The sequence below is a fragment of the Urocampus carinirostris genome, chromosome 8 (genome assembly GCF_059441175.1).
Source record: "Urocampus carinirostris isolate Australia breed hairy pipefish chromosome 8, RoL_Ucar_1.0, whole genome shotgun sequence".
In the NCBI taxonomy this organism is placed as follows: domain Eukaryota; kingdom Metazoa; phylum Chordata; class Actinopteri; order Syngnathiformes; family Syngnathidae; genus Urocampus; species Urocampus carinirostris.
In genome coordinates, this window is record NC_142356.1 from 35,432,597 (window position 1) to 35,451,406 (window position 18,810).

Genomic DNA, 18,810 nt, shown 5'->3' on the forward strand with positions numbered 1-18,810 from the left:
TCGGGATAAAAATTGTAAACGTACACAACCTAAAGTGCATGAACAAAAATATATACTGTAGTTCAAAAGTAGATTTATTTTCCAAATCAAACTTGATTTTCTTTTCATGCAAAATAAATAATGTTTACAGCAAAACCAATTTCTTAAAGGGACACTGTGTAATAGTTGACCACTAAATGTCACCGTATACTGAACAGCAGCCGAAAATGAGTGCTACAGATCAAAAGTTAGAATACAAACTACGGAGACTCAAAGTGTCAAAACTGCTCCATTGTTATGCTCATTTTTTGCCCAGCCTTTCACAAGTTTTTGTTTTTTAGGGTACCTGGAACAGCAATATTTTGGACAATCTTGTCAGCACCCTCAAAATTATCCCCATGTTCTGTAAAATGAATAAAACATTCTCAACCTACGAGTATTTTAAAAAATGCACATGTTTTAATGATTTATTTGTATTATTTATTTTTATCTTTTAACCAATATTGTTGTTGTTTTTTAAATCATTGACGTTTTCACCACTTGGAGGCGCTAAATATCACTCATGGTTTCTTTAATGGCAATTTTTGGTTTAATGGTTATTATTGCATTAATTACTTTTAAATGTAAATCCAAAATGCATCTAACAAGGGTAATTCAATATGCAACGTTGTCATGTTCATGTTATAACACTCAAAGTATAGGACCAGAAAAGCACATCATATATTGACTAGACACTTTTAAATCATTACTTTTAAAAGTTAAGGATTCACCCCTGCTTTAACTGAGAGTAAAACCATAACTCCCAAGGTTTAAGAATAATTTAAGGACATGTTTTAAGCTCTAACTAAGAAGTTACAGTAACTCCATAGTTTGTCATGATTGCTGATTCAGGGCACCTGTGACTGCCCAAATGGCGCCAACAGCCCTGAGCGCTGATTGGTTCAGAGACTCTTTTTAAAACCCCGGCTTCCAAGAGGAAGCCGTCAGACCGTTTGCTAACCTATGCTCCCAGCTAGGCAAGCTCATACCTTCCAACATTCTCCTGCTGTGTTTTCTCCTGCCTGATACCTGTCGCCGACCTGTTTCTGGACCCGTTTCTGCCCTAATCTGCCATTCCAACCACCGACCTGTTTTGCCCTGTTTCCTGCCTGATACCTGTTGCCGACCTCTTTTCTGAACTCGATACCGCCCTTGCTCTCCCGTCCCGGCTAGTGACCAGTATCCCTGCTGCCAACAACTATCCTCGCTAGATATAGAAGTGCCACTTCCGCGTTCCAGCCACCTGCTACCCGTGACCGTCGATCATCGGATCGTGGAAGCAAGCACTGCTCTCCCTCTTTGTCAATAAAACTGAATTAACGAACGCTACTGGGTCCTGTCTCCGTTTCTGGCTTGTGACATAGTTTTAAACTCTAAATCAAAGCTTTAACCCTGACAGCACTGTTATACAGAGTAAATACAAAAAGTGTCCAACGAGCATTATGAGATAATGCATTCATTTCTACGTCGCGACCTGCACCCATCTCGAAATCACACATCAAAGCCCAGTCGACATTCAGCTTCTCACCCAGGGATGTTTCTTGAGTGCCTTTTCCATCTCCTACTCTCTTATTCACTCATTCATATTGAGTATATCGCACATTATTTACAAAACAGCACATGGAGACATTCGTATGGTGTCTTTATTCACTCAAAATGATTTCCCAGGACAGCATAGAGAGTGCTAAATTAATTGGATTTGAAGTTAAGATGCTAATTCACCGTTCTTTCCGGCCACATCACTTCCTGTTTTGTATTCCCACCATTCCCAAGGTCCCCAGACAATTCCGTGCTAAGGCCTATTTGAGAACTTTAAATTTAAGTGGTGTTAAATATTTACAAAGGAAGCAGAAATAATTCACTCTTTGCCCAAAATATTGTCTTACACATTTAAGCACAGGGTCGAAATCATTGAAATACAGTTCAACTCAGATTCAGATTCAGATTCAGATCTACTTTATTATCATTCTAGTACACGTGTATACAGAACGAAATGTCGATGCATCTGACCCCCACAGTTTCCTTGAATGTACAGATATAAATAATGTTGTATTGTATTTTGGCTACGTATAGTATTTTACCATAGTGCCGATAGTGCAAGAAGAGTAGCTAACCAGATGTGCAAAATGGGCAGTCAGGTTAACAAGTCAGGTACACAGTAACATTAACACTGTAACAATAACGCTGTAATTACAATAGTGCAGAGAGCAATGTGCAAAGAGTGGCAAGCTATAAAAAAACTGCCAGTAGTGCAAAAAGTCAGATTAGCAGCCGTTTAGATTTAAGTTAACTATATGTTAGATTGACCATTTAACAGTCTAATGGCCAGGGGGACTAGACTATTGCGGAGCCTGGTGGTCCTGCACCGCACACTGCAGTACCTCTTCCCAGAGGCTAGCAGAGTGAACAGTCCATGATGGGGGTGAGAGGGGTCCCCGGTAATGTTTTTAGCATGGGATAGGCAGTGCTTCTGGCCAATGTCCTGAATGGAGGGAAGTGTAGTCCCGATTATTTTCTCTGCTGTCCTCGTTACCCTCCTCACACTACCCCAGTCGGTAGCGCTGCAGCCTCCACACCACACAGAGATACAGCTGGTCAGGATACTCTCTATGGTGCCCCTGTAGAATGTAATGAGGGAGGGTGGGGGCAGGTGGGCTCTCCTCATCCTCCGCAGGAAGTACAGGCGCTGCTGTGCCCTCTTAACCAGTGATGCAGTGTTCACGGACCAGGTGAGTTTGTTTGTAATGTGCACCCCTAGGAACTTGATACTGCTGACAACCTCCACAGCCTTGTTGTTGATGCAAAGTGGGGCATGGTTGGGCTGGTTTTTCCTAAAGTCGACAATGATCTCTTTAGTTTTGTCGACATTCAGGACCAGGCTGTTGTCCCTGCACCAGCCCACCAACTGCTCCACCTACTCTCTGTAGGCCAGGTCGTTGTCATCCCTGATGAGGCCCACCACTGTTGTGTCGTCAGCATACTTCACAATGTGGTTTGTGGCGGACCTAGGGACGCAGTCGTGTGTCATCAAGGTGAACAGCAAGGGGCTTAGGACGGAGCCTTGGGGGGAGCCCGTGCTGAGGTAGATGACATCTGAACTGTTCTGACCTATCCGCACTGATTGGGGTCTGTCACAGAGGAAGTCCAGCAGCCAGTTCCGCAGGGGGGTGTTGAAACCCAGGAGTCTCATTTTGTCTACCAGATGTTGTGGGATGATGGTGTTGAATGCTGAACTGAAGTCCAGGAACAGCATCCGCACATGGGTGTTCTTCTCCTCGATGACCAATGTGTCCTGCAAATCACATTAGTTCTCGCAGCTAGCTGCGTTCTTCATCGACGCACGAGCCGAGTGATCCGTGCGGGGTTCCGCTTGCTCGGCGACCTTCGCCGAGAGCAGCCCCGCGCCGCACGGACACGCGACACCGACGGGCGGACGGACGCCGGGGCGCCGGCCCGAACCGTTACCTTTAAAGGACGGGAGGTCGTTGAGGCGAGTGCCGCCCCGGAAGCGCGCGCCGGAAGCGCGAGAACTGCGCCGAGCTAGGGTCGTCGGCATAGGGGGATTCCCCGGTTACGGGGGTCCCGCGCACGGCCGCCGCCTTTCGCCCGTCGCTGGCGGTCGCCTGTCGTCGCGCCGCGCCGCGTTACTGGGGTCGTCGGACGAGCGCGCTACCCCGCTCGCACGGAGGTAGCGCGACAACGCCCGCCGCCTTTTCTCGCGTCGCGCCGCGCCGCGTGGCGCCCGCCGAACTCGCTCCGACGCGCGGCCCGGGAGTGACCCGCGCCGCGCCCCCCGTCCCGTCCCGTCCCGGTCTACCCTCTTCCTCCGCCTGCGACGACCCGCCGCCCTCGACGTCTGGCTCGTCGGGGGTGTACCGAGGCGGATCTGCTGCCGCTCGTACGTTAATGATCCTTCTGCAGGTTCACCTACAGAAACCTTGTTACGACTTTTACTTCCTCTACTTCCTCGTGGCATCATCTTGGCAATTAGTGGACCATCAAGACTCCACAGGCAATATGCTGTCTGGGTTAATGTTTTGGTTTGACTCTGATATAAGTTAAGAGGCTGCTTAACAAATTAAATTTGTACAGACGCTCTCCTACTTACGAACATTCGAGTTACGGAAAACAGAAGATACGAACATTTTTTGGGGATGTCGAAAAATATTTTCTATTGTGAACCTTTTTCCGAGTACAGGGCAGGACTGTAGTGCTTGTTTCCGCCGCAACTTGGGTGTGGCGCTTTGAGACCTGACGCAGCATTTTGGTTCAATATTTCGTGCATACATTCGATATGGTAAGTGTAAAGTGGTAAGCTGTTTCTTTTGAAATGAAAGTAGACTAAGAAAACTTGATGTGGTTGAAAAAATGGTTAGATCACTTTTTTCAGGCCACTTCCTACCATGGAGGAGGAAGTCGCCTAACTCTTGAAGATCATCTTCCAAACGTTAAACTTAACTTGATTTATCTTTATAGACTAGAGCATATTATTGTATTAAATATTTATTTTTGTAATATAAAACAATACAGGTTACTTATACAAGCCTAAAACAAACTTATATAAACCTTAAACATACATTTCATCCAAAATATAGCACTGAAGCAACTTACGAACAAATATAACTTACGAACGTTTGTCCGGAATGTATCTCGTTCGTAAGTAGGGCAGCGTCTGTATAGTTATGCCACCTGGAGTACGTTCATCTGCCACTTATTAATTTTTTGAAGGAAACTCCTGACTTTTTTCCCTCCCCATCACTGTGTCAATTTCGTATGGAACATAAAGGTGTTGCAGATTTAGTAGGGGACTGCTCAGAACAACTCTCTACAAAGAAATGCATCGGGCATGTGTCAAAAACCCACTCAGGCTGGTGCAAAAGAAAGGCACAGAACCACTGACCATTACATCGAACGGTGGTCTTTTATACGGGCAGAGTTTGGTGCACAAAAATCCAGGTACTGAGGCAACAATCAAGGTCCTGAAGTGGGTCTAGTTGTAAGTCAAAACAGCAAGGACGAAAGTCCAAGAATTTGTCAGGCTGTACTCATGATCCGGAAGGGCAAGCAAGGGTTGGTCGACTTGAATAACAAGAGACTGAGACTAGAGTGTTTTGGACGTTACATGGAAGATAAATAACTAGCACAGAGCCAAAGTGACAGAGTGTTTAGATAGTGACGAGGGAGGGCCGTGACAGGAGGGAAATCAAGACAAGTGACCACTTGAGCTAATAGTTTTAAACATAAGTCTCACAAAAGTATAGGCCGCACACCCGGCCAAACTATAAAAAAGAAATGGTGACTTGAATGCAAAACATATGGTAACTCTGAAAGGCAGCCAAGTGAAAGAGATTTTGTTCAAAGATGCAGTATAATTTTGGCTTTGCATCAGTCACACTCATTTACAGTATACTAAGGCAAATTTAGACTCACCTGGCCCTAGTTGTTTGCTGGTCAAATACGCTCCATCAGTGATGTCAAACATAAGGCCTGTGGGCTGGGTCAATCCCACCCGCGAGACAATGCTTAGTGCAGCTCAAGAAAAATGAGACTGAGTGTTTCATTTTTTTTTTTTTTTTGTATATACAGTATCAAATAGGTGTCACAAAATTGGTCACTTGCTTCAATCCACATTTGTGTCAGTACTTTACATTGCCTTTGTCACGGAGTGGCGTGGTGGCGTGGAAGGTGACCGGACCAGAACGGAGGCAGGAGGCATGAAGGGAGAACTCAAATGCGTTGACGATCCATAGGTTTTATTTAATAAAATAAAAGTCGCCCAATACTCCGGGGCAAAACAGAACAATACAGAGTTCCTCCGGCACGAACTCAACAGGACATGGCATAACAGACTAAAACATGACAAGGCATCACAGAACGGGATTGTGAATAATGAGTAATGAACCAGCCCCCGCCAAACCCAAAATCCAGCCTTAAAAAGCAGAACAGCAATCAGCTGATCTGCTTCAGCTTGAGTTCGGGGCGTGGCATACTGGTCGTCATGGCGACCGTGACAGAGCCCCCCTCTTAAGGGACAGCTCCCGAGGTCCCAAAAAAGAAAAAATTACTACCTCGCGCCCCGGAATGTTGACGATCGCGATTGGGGCAACCCTGCTCCCTCCTCCGAACACGCAGGAACGGGGAGAGGCAGGCGCCATCTGCGTCGGGCGGATCGGAATCGGCGCTCGGCAGGGGGGGTCTGGTGGCCAACTGGACAGGGGATGACAGACAGGCAGAACCGACGAGAACAGGACAGATAAACAGAACCGACGAGAACAGGACAGATAAACAGAACCGACGAGAACAGGACAGATAAACAGAACCGACGAGAACAGGACAGATAAACAGAACCGACGAGAACAGGACAGGCCTCTACAGAAGAGTCGCACTCAGGACAGGCCTCTACAGAAGAGTCGCACTCAGGACAGGCCTCTACAGAAGAGTCGCACTCAGGACAGGCCGATGCAGAAGAGTCGCACTCAGGTCAGGCCGATGCAGAAGAGTCGCACTCAGGTCAGGCCGATGCAGAAGAGTCGCACTCAGGTCAGGCCGATGCAGAAGAGTCGCACTCAGGGGGGTCGGATTCAGAAGAGTCACACTCAGGGGGGTCAGATTCAGAAGAGTCGCACTCAGGGGGGTCAGATTCAGAAGAGTCGCACTCAGGGGGGTCAGATTCAGAAGAGGCGATTCAGACAGGACAGGCGGAATCAGAACAGGCAAGACATGAGAGGGTCAAAATCAAAACAGACAAGACATGAGAGAGTCAAAATCAGAACAGACAAGACATGAGAGAGTCAAAATCAGAACAGACAAGACATGAGAGAGTCAAAATCAGAACCGGCAAAACAGGAGGAGCGGAGTCGGGCTGGCAGGCAGCGGAGTCGGAGTCGGCCCGACGGGCAGCGGAGTCGGAGTCGGCCCGACGGGCAGCAGAGTCGGAGTCGGGCTGGCACGCAGGGGAGACGGAATAGCAGGCAATCGGCACGGGAGTCGGGCAGGCAGGCGTCAATTCTTCCCGGGACCCCATTCGAGGCACAGCAAGGGCCACGACGGGCGGGGCCGTGGTTCGAACGGGCAGGGAAGGCCAACTCAGTAGGCGCCTGCCGAACTGCGCTCTCCAGCTCTCCCAAGTCGCGCTGGGATCGTTCGCTGAGTTCTATTTGTTGGCTGGTTCATTCTGTCACGGAGTGGCGTGGTGGCGTGGAAGGTGACCGGACCAGAACGGAGGCAGGAGGCATGAAGGGAGAACTCAAATGCGTTGACGATCCATAGGTTTTATTTAATAAAATAAAAGTCGCCCAATACTCCGGGGCAAAACAGAACAATACAGAGTTCCTCCGGCACGAACTCAACAGGACATGGCATAACAGACTAAAACATGACAAGGCATCACAGAACGGGATTGTGAATAATGAGTAATGAACCAGCCCCCGCCAAACCCAAAATCCAGCCTTAAAAAGCAGAACAGCAATCAGCTGATCTGCTTCAGCTTGAGTTCGGGGCGTGGCATACTGGTCGTCATGGCGACCGTGACAGCCTTTTGTCCTTTTCAGTACTTTTTCATACTTTCGAGTCCACTGTATATTTTCATACGTTTCAGTACTTAGTAATGTATTAGATATGCATTCAAACTTTTCAGTACGATTTAACTTTCAATATTTCAATTTTGTTTGTGCTTTCTGAAACCTTTTACAATTTTAAGTAAAAATGTAATGCTACATTTCGTTTTTTCATACTTTTCGGTACTTGTTCTTTATTTTTATACTTTTTGAGACGTAGTCATGCATTTCAGTTATTTGTCATACCTTTTAGTGGTTTTCAATTTGTTTATTACTTATTTATTATTTTAGTTTTAAGGTACTTGTGTTAACGTTTTACACATTCTTAGTTATTTTTCACAGTATTTTGTACTGTTTAATACTTTTCAGTCCTTGTTCATAAATTTCCAGCGCTTTTGAATTTGTTTTAATACCTTTAGACCTTTTTTATACTTGTAAGGGAAAAGTAGTAACACCCAAATCGCTCTATTTTGAATAAGGTAATTATCAATAGAGCATGTGTGAGGCGACGCGTGTCTAAGGAAATTGTATTTATTAATCAAAGGTCTCAACGACAGATCATCCAATATCTGAGAAATTGTATCTTCTGCTATGATGTTTGCCATTTAATTATTGACTAAAACAGTATTTATCTTTTAATCAGATTTGTAATTGGAAGTACAAGAAAGTGTACAAATGACAATGACCCTTTCTTTTTACTTGCAGCTGCACTGTCAAAAAAGGTTCTGGAACATAACTGGACCAATTCAAAGGGTGTTTTAGAGTTGAAACATAACAAATGTTCCATCGTAGAAACATTCATTCAGATGCAATGAGTCCTATTACATGTAGGAGTACCTCATCTTATTCATTGTTTGCTTCAGTTTTATGTAAAGCTAAACCAATAAAACCTCCCCGCAAGGTTTCTGTATTGTCATCTATTACTGCATCTTTCCATTTAAGTAGAGGCAGATGTGTGTTAACGGTCCTCTGAGCATGTGCATGCGTTACAGTCAGATGGTGCTTCACAGCCTGCTACTGGCCTTTTGCCATATGCCTCCTGTCTGCCTTGCCACGGTTTGCTGACATAATCAATTTTGCCCAAGTCTTTTGTCTATGTGTAAACTATATCCAGTAAGCATGAGTATGTTGGTGCAGTTTTAATCCCTTAACTCAGTTTCAATTCAAGATTTTTTTTAAATGAGTTTCGAGCTCGTTTTGGAGTTGGCCCTTGGAGGCAGTTATGGCTGCTGACTTGACTTTGCATAAAGCCAAGTTAAAACAAGACTAAAAACAGAAATGTTGCAAATGTAGCATTTTTGCTGTACTGTTTTTTACTATGATGGACAAACGTATGACCTGCATGTCGGACCTGGAATGTGGATGATATGATCCGGCCCACCATACATTTTCTGAGAATTTATAAAAAATAAGTGAATCACTAGGTCATTTTTTATCAAATGTTGTTTTTGAGAAAAGGTAAAGTGAATGCTCCATCTTGCCGCCAGGGGCAATAAAGGTTATACTAATAATTTTAATTGGCCCAGCCTAGAAGTTTAATATGATGTAGTCTAATCTTATGTATCTCATGCACTGCTAAAACTTGTGTTTCATATTCATTTTCTATTAGTATTTTGATAGCAGCCACTTGAGTTTGTATAGCGTGGTGAGTTGGTTCAGGTGTAAAAGTGCATCTATCTATCTATCTATCTATCTATCTATCTATCTATCTATCTATCTATCTATCTATCTATCTATCTATCTATCTATCATTAACCCGTTTACAGCCATACCGCCCTGAGAACGCTTGCTCAAAGGAAGCTAAGCATGGTTAGTACTTGGATAGGAGACCACCTGGGAATACCACGTGCTGTAAATTGGTGACATTGGTGCACACTCTGCTGTGATAGCACTGCCATGTCTTTCAAGGGACCACAAAAGAACTTTCTTCAAAAGGGTCACCCTTATATCATTTTGAAATTTGTGGCATGATTATATATAAATAAATTGTTTATTGAAGGTATTGTTGGATACATTAATCAAAACATGACACAAAAAGAAAAACTAATGCTGAGAGTGAGCATGGCCAAATATGGTCACCTTACGCCCCCTCCCCTAAGGAAATTTGACAGATCTGTTGATTAGTTGAATATAAACTGAGGACAAATCCACTTCCCAACTATGTCAGAGGAGCTCATATGACCAGACTAGAAAATTAATAAATGAATGAGGGGAGAAATATTTCCTTTTAGTATTTAATTATTACAATATGTATATTTAGGTGAGGAAAGTAGTACTATGTTATCAAAGCTTTTGATATAAAAGCTTACACTGAAGGAGAGTGTGCATATTGTGGGACCATGTGGAGTACGCCAAACGTTTTTTCTTTCAAATATCAAAGGTCTGGTTATCAACCCTGGCATTGAGACCATGTTGAAGTATCCTTGAGCAAGATGCAGATTTTCTAATGATGCTATGCCATCTGGTAGTAAATGAGTAAACAAGTGGAAGTGTGAATTTTGTTGAAAAGCACTTAAATGAAGTGCCAGTACCATTTTCGTTTTAGCTTTTGCTGGCTTTTTGCAGCTTGGACCCATTGCAAAATTGGCATAAAACAAACACTCTAAGCCATAAATTGTTTAATTAACAATCGATGGAATAGAAGTAGAAAGCCAAATCTTACAAAACAGTGTAAAAGCTATGACCGAGTCACAAATATGTGAAGTTAAAGTGTACAGTTGCACTTTTCAAACAATATTGAAGTATTTAAATTACTGTGAATACATTACATAGCATAATGCTGTCATCACGAGTGTGACAGATTTGTAAAATGTATCTATTTACCGTAAATCCACTGTGGACATTTGTGAAACATGGCCACGTTGTAGACAGCAGTTTGTCACATTGAAATAATGTTTGATTGGCAATTATTTTAGTAATCATCATTATTCCGGTTCACGGATCCCTTAACGACATGGGTTGTCAGGGCACCAATGAGGACGCAACTCTTAACAGCCGTCTCCACCGTTGACGATCTGTGGCCTGTTCTTGGGTCGGGGCGAGGTTGGCATTCCTTATTGTTGTCAGCCCAGTTCTTTTTTGGTCTTCCTCTCCTCCTGCCCCCTTGAACTGTGCCCTAGAGAATTTTCTTGGTCAGTCCTGATGATCTTGAGAAGTGACCATACTACTGACATTTTCGTCTGCGCACAGGTGATGACAGTTCTTCGTAGGGTCTTATGTATACCTTCTGAAGGTGCTTTGCACCGTTTCATTTGTCACATGGGCTAAGTAGCGGATACCTAGAAGTTTCCTGTTGCATCGTATCTCCATGGACTGTTTTTTATTTTGCAGTTTTGCTGTGAGAGTCCATGTCGCAGAGGTAGAGGAAGATGGGAGTAACCACCTATAAATGTTTCTCAACACTGATGTAAATTTCCCCACCTTGGTAGTTCGTGCAGTAGCAGCTACGTTTCTACTCTAATATAGAGCAGGGGGCAACAGGTAGCCCCCTAAGAACACATGAGTAGCCAGTGGAGTGGTTCTGAAAATAGTTCACCAGTGATAGGTCGTTGTTATTTCCTGAAATATTTTATTTCCAACTAGCATGAAACTATGTCAACCTTATTGCTAATGAACACAACATGGTAATAACAAAATTATAATATAGCGACAACATAGTTAAATCACAACAAGTATTATCTTATTTTTATTATATTATTATAGACATGATATGTACGTTTAAATACGTGTTTATTTCTTCCAAAATTATTTTTGAAATAAACTCATTTTTTGTATATGTAAATCAGTCAGTGCCTTTATACAAAGGTCTGTGTTAACCTTACTTATAATAATTACTACCTGGTAATAACATAATAGCAACATATTAAGAACACAATGTGATGCTATTTTGGAATCACATATCAAACTGGTAGCCCTTGATGTTACTTAATAACGTAAAAAATAGCACTCATCTTCAAAAAGGTTGGTGACCCCTGGTATAGAGTATACTGTTTAGTTATTATTAGAGGGGATACTTGGGCTTTATACAAAACACGACTAATATGATCTTTGATCCAGGGTCGGTTCTAGGTTCAGAGCTTTGGGGGTGCTGAGCAAAATTCACTGGAAGTGATTTAGAATTATTCAACACTGTTCAGGAGTGTCACTTCCCATTTGTGAACATCAGATTACACTTTGTAGTTTGCAAAAACACGTTTATTATGCCATGCCCATTTTATACTCGTTTAATTTAATGCAGCCTAAATGAGGACAAATATCTGTTGATGATAAAAAAGTAATGGTTTTGGGTAATTAAAGAGTTGTTCAACATAACCACTGCAGTATAACCTTAGTATTTCTGATGCGGACTTATTTACACTTTTGTTTTGCTTTTTAAATTTGTATCTTTTGTATTTCAAAATGTTTAAGCTTATCTCGTCCTTTACTAAAGAAAAGAGAGTTTTAATAATAATGTAATTTTTGGGGGTGCTTGGGTTCAATTTTTCCTTGAGCACCCCCAAAAACGGGCTGGTTACTCTCTTGGAAATAACGATCGCCTTATCGTCCATTTTTTCGGTACTTAAAGATATTCAGAATTTCTGAAACATGCGAAATGTGAGGAAATAATACATCTTTCTTTGTATAAAAGCTATCTCTATTTCATCACTATAGAACAATTACTTTCTAAGATCACGCATTTTAAAGACAGCATGTCTCATCTTTGTCATCCTGAGCTCTGACGTCCTTGGATGAACCCTAGCAAGCCAAGGGTCAAATTGTTTTACATATTAATTAGTCAAACGGGTTACGAGTGTTTAAAACAACGTTTTGCCTGTTTTTTTTTTCGGAGAATGCCTAGGGATTGTGTGGCAGGCAGATACCGAAGTGGTAAAACAAAGGACGAGCAGCCAAAAAGTGGCTAACTGGCAAAACAACACACACAGAGAGCCACCCACCGGGTGATAACCAGGACAATCAACAAAAGGCGGCCATAGCCTCGACAGAAAAACGTGGGGCAGAGTGACCAAAAAGTATGCAGTGAGCAGCCAAGCTAACCGGAAAAGCAGCAATGGCTACAGCACAAAACTGAAAGCCAGGCTGGGAATGAACCAAGGGACACTGCAAAATCGCCACTAATGCCAGGCAAGGCGGCCAAACAACTCACAGTGAGCAGCCAACAGGCACCTACTTGGAGCAAACACAACGGTAAAGCCCTCGGCAGCCCCAAGACTAAGGAGGAGTTAGCCGGATAAAATCTCTTACACGCGGCAAAGAACACAAAAACAAAAAGCCAATATAGCCTACCTCCATGCACCAATGAGCGGTATGCAGTCACAGTTCACGACAATTTCTGTCCGTTTCAGAGATCGCCTCACACGTTGTGTTAATAAAATTCACCATTTTGAAAGTGTTGTTTTCCTTCAATGGTGTCACAGCGCAACAGGAAACAAGCCAGATGGGTCAACTTTGAAACTGAATTTCTCAAATTTCAACATGTTACCTAGTGTTTTCTTTTATTGATGTTTACTATTGTTTGTGTACTGTAACTCAATGCTAAATCTATTCCACCCAGGTCATCCTGTAAGGGGATTACCACTTGTAAAGCCCCTTGTTTTCCTTGCCAGCATGTTGGCTTAAGATCAGGTATTGGTGTAATCCTGTGCAGTCCTTTGAGACATTTTTGTAATTAAGGGCTATATAAATAAATGTGACTTGACTTGACTTGACTCAAGCTCCCCAGTCAGCGAGCATTTTGAAACACATTAGCATAATTGGAACATTACATGTTCTGTGTTTGAATGAAAATAAAATCTGTTTCAAATAAGATTTTTTTTTCTGATGATGGGTAAGAATTCATTTGTGGAGTATATGAAAAAAGTGTGACTTATGTAAAATAAGGTATATGTATTAAACATTTTGCATTAACAGAAATGTGTTCATTGGGAATACACGTGTTTGTCCAAGCAAACATGAAGGTCGATGGGTCACACCCGGACATCCATTCTAATCAGGCAATGGAAGAGAGTGTGCTACAAGCAGAAGACAACTTGACACAGAGAGAAAGTAAGGAATGTCAAGCATAAGAGTGGCAAGCGAGCCCCGGGTGTGCTCCAGCCTCCACCTACAACGCACACAAACATGTGTGTGCACGGCCGCACAAAAACACACCCAATCAGGCTGAGATTCCATCTGCTGCATCGAATTTCCCACTGACACACCTACACATGCAGATAGCAAAGCCACAAATAGCTCTTCAGGCACACACATGGAGACATACACAGCGCTATTGTTAACAATAACAATTGGTCAGTGACAAGATAAGTGATAGCCTATCCTTGCCTCCTGCCAATTAAAGTGTAATGTGGAGGGGCCTGATTCAGTATTGTTCTTGCAATGTGTGGAAGGCATGAGAGAAAGTGTGTATACCTGTGTTTGTGTGTGTCACTTGCAGTGTCCCATTTGCACTCTTTGCCCAGTTGAAAACATCTGCGGCTAGCGGCAGACAGATTTGGCCTCTTTCAACAAAGTTTTGGACACCGGCTGCAGACAAACTGACTGACTGGGCTTGCAGGACTATCTCTCATTTCCTATCAAAGTCCATCCAAGCAATATTTATAACCCGTATATCACCATATGCAGTAATCCCTCTGTATTTTGCACTTCTGTGATCGCTGGTTGTATGCTGTATGCTGGCAGTCAAACACTAGGACAGGCGCACAACTCAACGTGGCCACTAAAACAAACTGTAAAGCATGGCGACCACTAGAAATTCATCATTGACTCGGAAATTCAGAAGAGCGCAAAGAAATGGTGATAATTAACAGGCTCGGGATGCGACTGAGGCAGCGGCGGGCGGGATTGAAGGCAATAGTGGTAGCTTACTGCTATGGCAAGGCTATGCAACAACGCTTACAAGCTACCCCTGCTGAGCCTGTATCCCACCAATACCAAATCCATTACCCATTGTGGTTGAGTCTGTCAATGCTGTAAAAACTTATGTGGAAAGCATCTGCTCTGGAACGGATTGTGCATTTCGTATGACAGTAAAGACCATTCAATTAACTGCAATTCTGTGTTTTTACTTGTAGCTATACAGTTGTTATTTTGTTCCAGTCATATACCCTCAGTCAGACATCAAGTCTGACTCTTTGGGATTTTAGAAAAGTACCTCGCTACTTCACTCATTTATCCGTGTCTGTTCCCCACTACCTGTGATAACCAAGGGAAAACGGTTTGCCTTACTCAGTAGGGCCTACTGGAGAAAAAAACATTCTTACCCCGGTGGCATAATTCTGCTCATACAAATCTAATTTTGAAATATGTTAATATTAATGGTAACTTATTCCAAAATCCGGTTCACAGATGTGTTAAACCGCTGGGTTGTAGGAGCACCACTTCCTGTGATGTGTCTTGGGAGCCCATCCCTCTCCAGGTCGTTTTATTTTAGGGTAAGAGTTTGCTCCTCCATATAAAACAGGTTGAACTGGTTTCCATGGTTACCAGTAGCAGGAAAAGCCTCCTGTTTTGACCAAGGTACAGCACCTTTGTCAAGAACCAGAACAGGATCAGGACCCAAACCTGTGACGTTCTCACACAAGCCTTTTATTTTACGGGAAATGGGGAGTCATGCACTTTAGGCAGCGGTCTGGCGTGGAAAGACAGGAGACCGACGAGAGTGATTCCAATTGCCCGAGTTGATATCGGACAGATGGGGTCGATACAGGACAGGATGGGAGCAACAGGGTAGATAATGAATCAGAATATCAAAAAAAAACAGGAAAAACTAGACGGGAATGGAAACTGGAGAAAGTAATAAACAGGACCTAACTAGACGGAAACAAAACTGGAAACCGAAATTAAACAGGACAAAATAAAGGGAAATGGCAGGGAAATACCAACAGGAACAGGACTGAGTCGAAACCCACGTCTTGCGGGGCAGAAGTTCGTTGACGGGCTGACCAGGGAAGCGCTGAGCTTAAAGTAGACAGAAAGCCAATCAGTTAACGAGCCACAGCTGGCGCCACACGGGCGGGACCAATTGGGCGCCATGGCAACCGTGACAACCTAAATTATCTGGTTGCAGTTGTTGGTGTTAGGCATCCTCACACTCTTCAGAGATGAGCTGGAACTTGCAGGGATCCTAACTAGGGGACAATTGGTGGGGGAACAATCACGAAAGGAAAAAAGGCTCTGTTTATATTCTTAAATTTTGAGTAGGCTGTGTATGTAAGTATGTATGTATGTATGTATGTATGTATGTATGTATGTATGTATGTATGTATGTATGTATGTATGTATGTATGTATGTATGCATGTATGAACGTACATATGAACGTATGTGCATACACTATCTACTGTATGTATGTACGTACATACTGTATGTATGTATTTGTATGTACGTATGTATGTATGTATGTATGTACATATGTACGTACAGTATGTATGTATGTACGTATGTATGTTTTTATGTATGTGTGTCGGACGTGTTATGCATGTATGTATTATTTATGTATGTATGTGTGTGTGTGTGTGTGTGTGTGTGTGTGTGTGTGTGTGTGTGTGTGTCTGAATAAAATCTAGACATTATTGTCACTATTTGCCATAATGTTGCTGCACACACCCTATCGGGCAGATCTGGGTTTTGTAACAGGGGATAAAAAAAAGAAAAGGCTCGGGGCAGGATCTTTAGAACAGTTTGGAAATTTATCATCTTTAAAATGTTTGTAAAGTCCTCCCCTGTTCTCCTTACAAGTTCGGAATTCATTCGGTCATATTTTGAGTGTCTACTGAACTATACAATTACCAGAAACTCAACAAACACTTTACAGAAGATGCATTAGTAATTCACTCTCACAATTACACAAATATGTGGCCGCAGTTGCCCTGTGGCAGACTGAAAAAAGTGTGGTTGCCATTTCACACCTAAAGCCCCCACAACCGCCACTGAACATTTAAACATTTGAAGTTATGATCGCAGCATCAGTCAGCTCATTCTTCAAGTAATATTTTTTTGCCTATTTGGAGATTTAGGTTAGCTTTTGGACTGTATTTGAAACAGGCCTTTTCTTACTTTCACCATTTTCAGGTTACACTAACAAAAAACTAGGAACGAACATAACATCTTGTCCCAGATCTCTCTCACCCTTTCCTGCTTCTTAATGTTTTGCAAATCCCGAAACAGTGTTAGAAAAACTTGATAAAGCAGATAGGTACAGTGGAAAAAAAAATCACTGAACTCATTAGGAAATTATTGTTAACACATAATTAAAGGCAAACGGTAAATGTGTCATGATTTCTGATTCGGGGCACCTGCGGCTGCCCCGGTAGCGCCAACAGCCCTGGTCGCTGATTGGCTCCTTGCCACTTTTAAACCCCCCGGCTCCCTGTTACCGGCGTCCGATCGTTGCGAACCTTCAGCTCCCGCTAAGGCAAGCCTTCCGACCCTGACTCCCTGTTTTTTGCTCTCGTGCGTTTCCCGGCTTCGGCCTGTTTCTGTTTGACCACGTCTCTGCTCCTGCCCCCCGACAACCCGACCTGTTTTCCCGTCTTCGACACCGCTATCGCTCACCACAGACGTGCCACTTCCGCGTCTCGAGCGACCTGCTCCCCGCAACCAACGATCGTGAATTTTGGGTGCCAGCCTTCGTCTCCTTCTCAATAAAACAAAGAAACGAACGCAATTGGGTTAGTTTCTGGTGCTTGACAAAATGTTCTGCATTTATATAGCGCTTTACAAGTCAATGAAGACCTCCCAAAGCGCTTTACAATGTGCTTCACACTTACCCATTCACAAACACACTCACACACCAATGGTGAGTCAGCCATGCACCTACCTGCTTATTGGGGGCATTAGGGATTCAGTGTCTTGCCCAAGGGCACCTCGACATATAACACGGAGGAGCCGGGATACGAACCTGCGACCTCTTGATCTCAAGACGAGCGCTCTACCTCCTGAAATAAGCTGTTCTACCTTTAACATATTAAAGATACTTCAACGACGCAACCCACCTTTAAAATAAGCAATATTTGCTGCCACTAGGTTTAGCATTTATTGTATTTGCTGTGTGATACAATGACGTTAAAAAGGGTCCTAATTTAAGTTGCCTTTAATCACACTACATTCGTGTTTTAGAAGACCCTGTAAAAAATATCTTCTTTCTGCAAAGAAAATGCATCAAACCCCAACTACTCATTCGGTAATTAAGGCAGCATACAAACTGTGTGCATACTACACGAAATATGCAGCAACAACCCTATTTCGACCAATTAAAATCTCAACATTGTGAGACTGTAGCATTAAGATATTAATCAGCCTTGTGACTTGAGAATGCATTTGTCATACTGTTTCAGTGAAATACATCATTTGCGAGCGCTCGATGAAACAATGCATGCTCTTCTGCTGCCGACTCAATCGCAGACTTAAAGTTGAAAAACTCTGTGAAGGTCAACCGCTCAACGCTTTAATTCAGTTATCTTGCGATACGTGCGCTGCAGACTCGTGACATGTTGGGACAACACAGCCCATGACGCCAAACGTGAATAATTAAAACACTTTGAGATTAATTGATAATGTTTTCTCTCTCAATGGTATTCAGTGGATTTAGAGGGATGGATGGGGTGGGGGACAAGTAAAAGTAGTGTGTAATGGATTTTCTACACATGGATCCCTTTATCTGATAAAGGTAATTGAAGGTCGTTGGTTCGTTGAATACAATCATGGTCATCTCCCCCTAACCGTTTTCGGATTCAAACATGGTATTTACGGGTGTCGTGAAAGTTTTTAGGCTCATATGTTTACATTTTCGGAACATGATGTCATAGTTGCATGGTCTTCATGGCTGGATGATACTGGGAATCTTGGTACATGGTATTACACCAATCCGATACTGAGACCTTTTGATTGGAAGTCATCATCATTGAACAATTGAACCAGGTAGTTCATAATAACAACCACAGCACAGTGATTTTAGGCCCTAAAATGTTTAAATGGTTTATCGAATAAGTAAAATGCAAAACTCTAATAGGAAAAAAAAGAAATATTCCAGAAGAAAAGCCAAAAGAATGAAACAAAAAAAGCACCAATGTAATGAAAATACAAATATTGTGCAACAATCTCATTTAGAAAACTTAAATACTTTCCATTGACCAATATTTAGAAAATATGGCCAGTAATGCAAAAATCTGTAAATGGTACGTGTTTCCATAGGGGCTACTGATTTACAGGTTTTTGTTCAGGAACCGTAACATATTTACATTT

General features: G+C 42.8%; 1 pseudogene; it reads right to left on the reverse strand.

The window, feature by feature from the left end:
- Positions 1 to 3,241: 3,241 nt before the first annotated feature.
- LOC148361751 (5.8S ribosomal RNA) lies at positions 3,242 to 3,384 on the reverse strand (annotated as a pseudogene).
- Between the last annotated feature and the right edge of the window lie 15,426 nt (positions 3,385 to 18,810).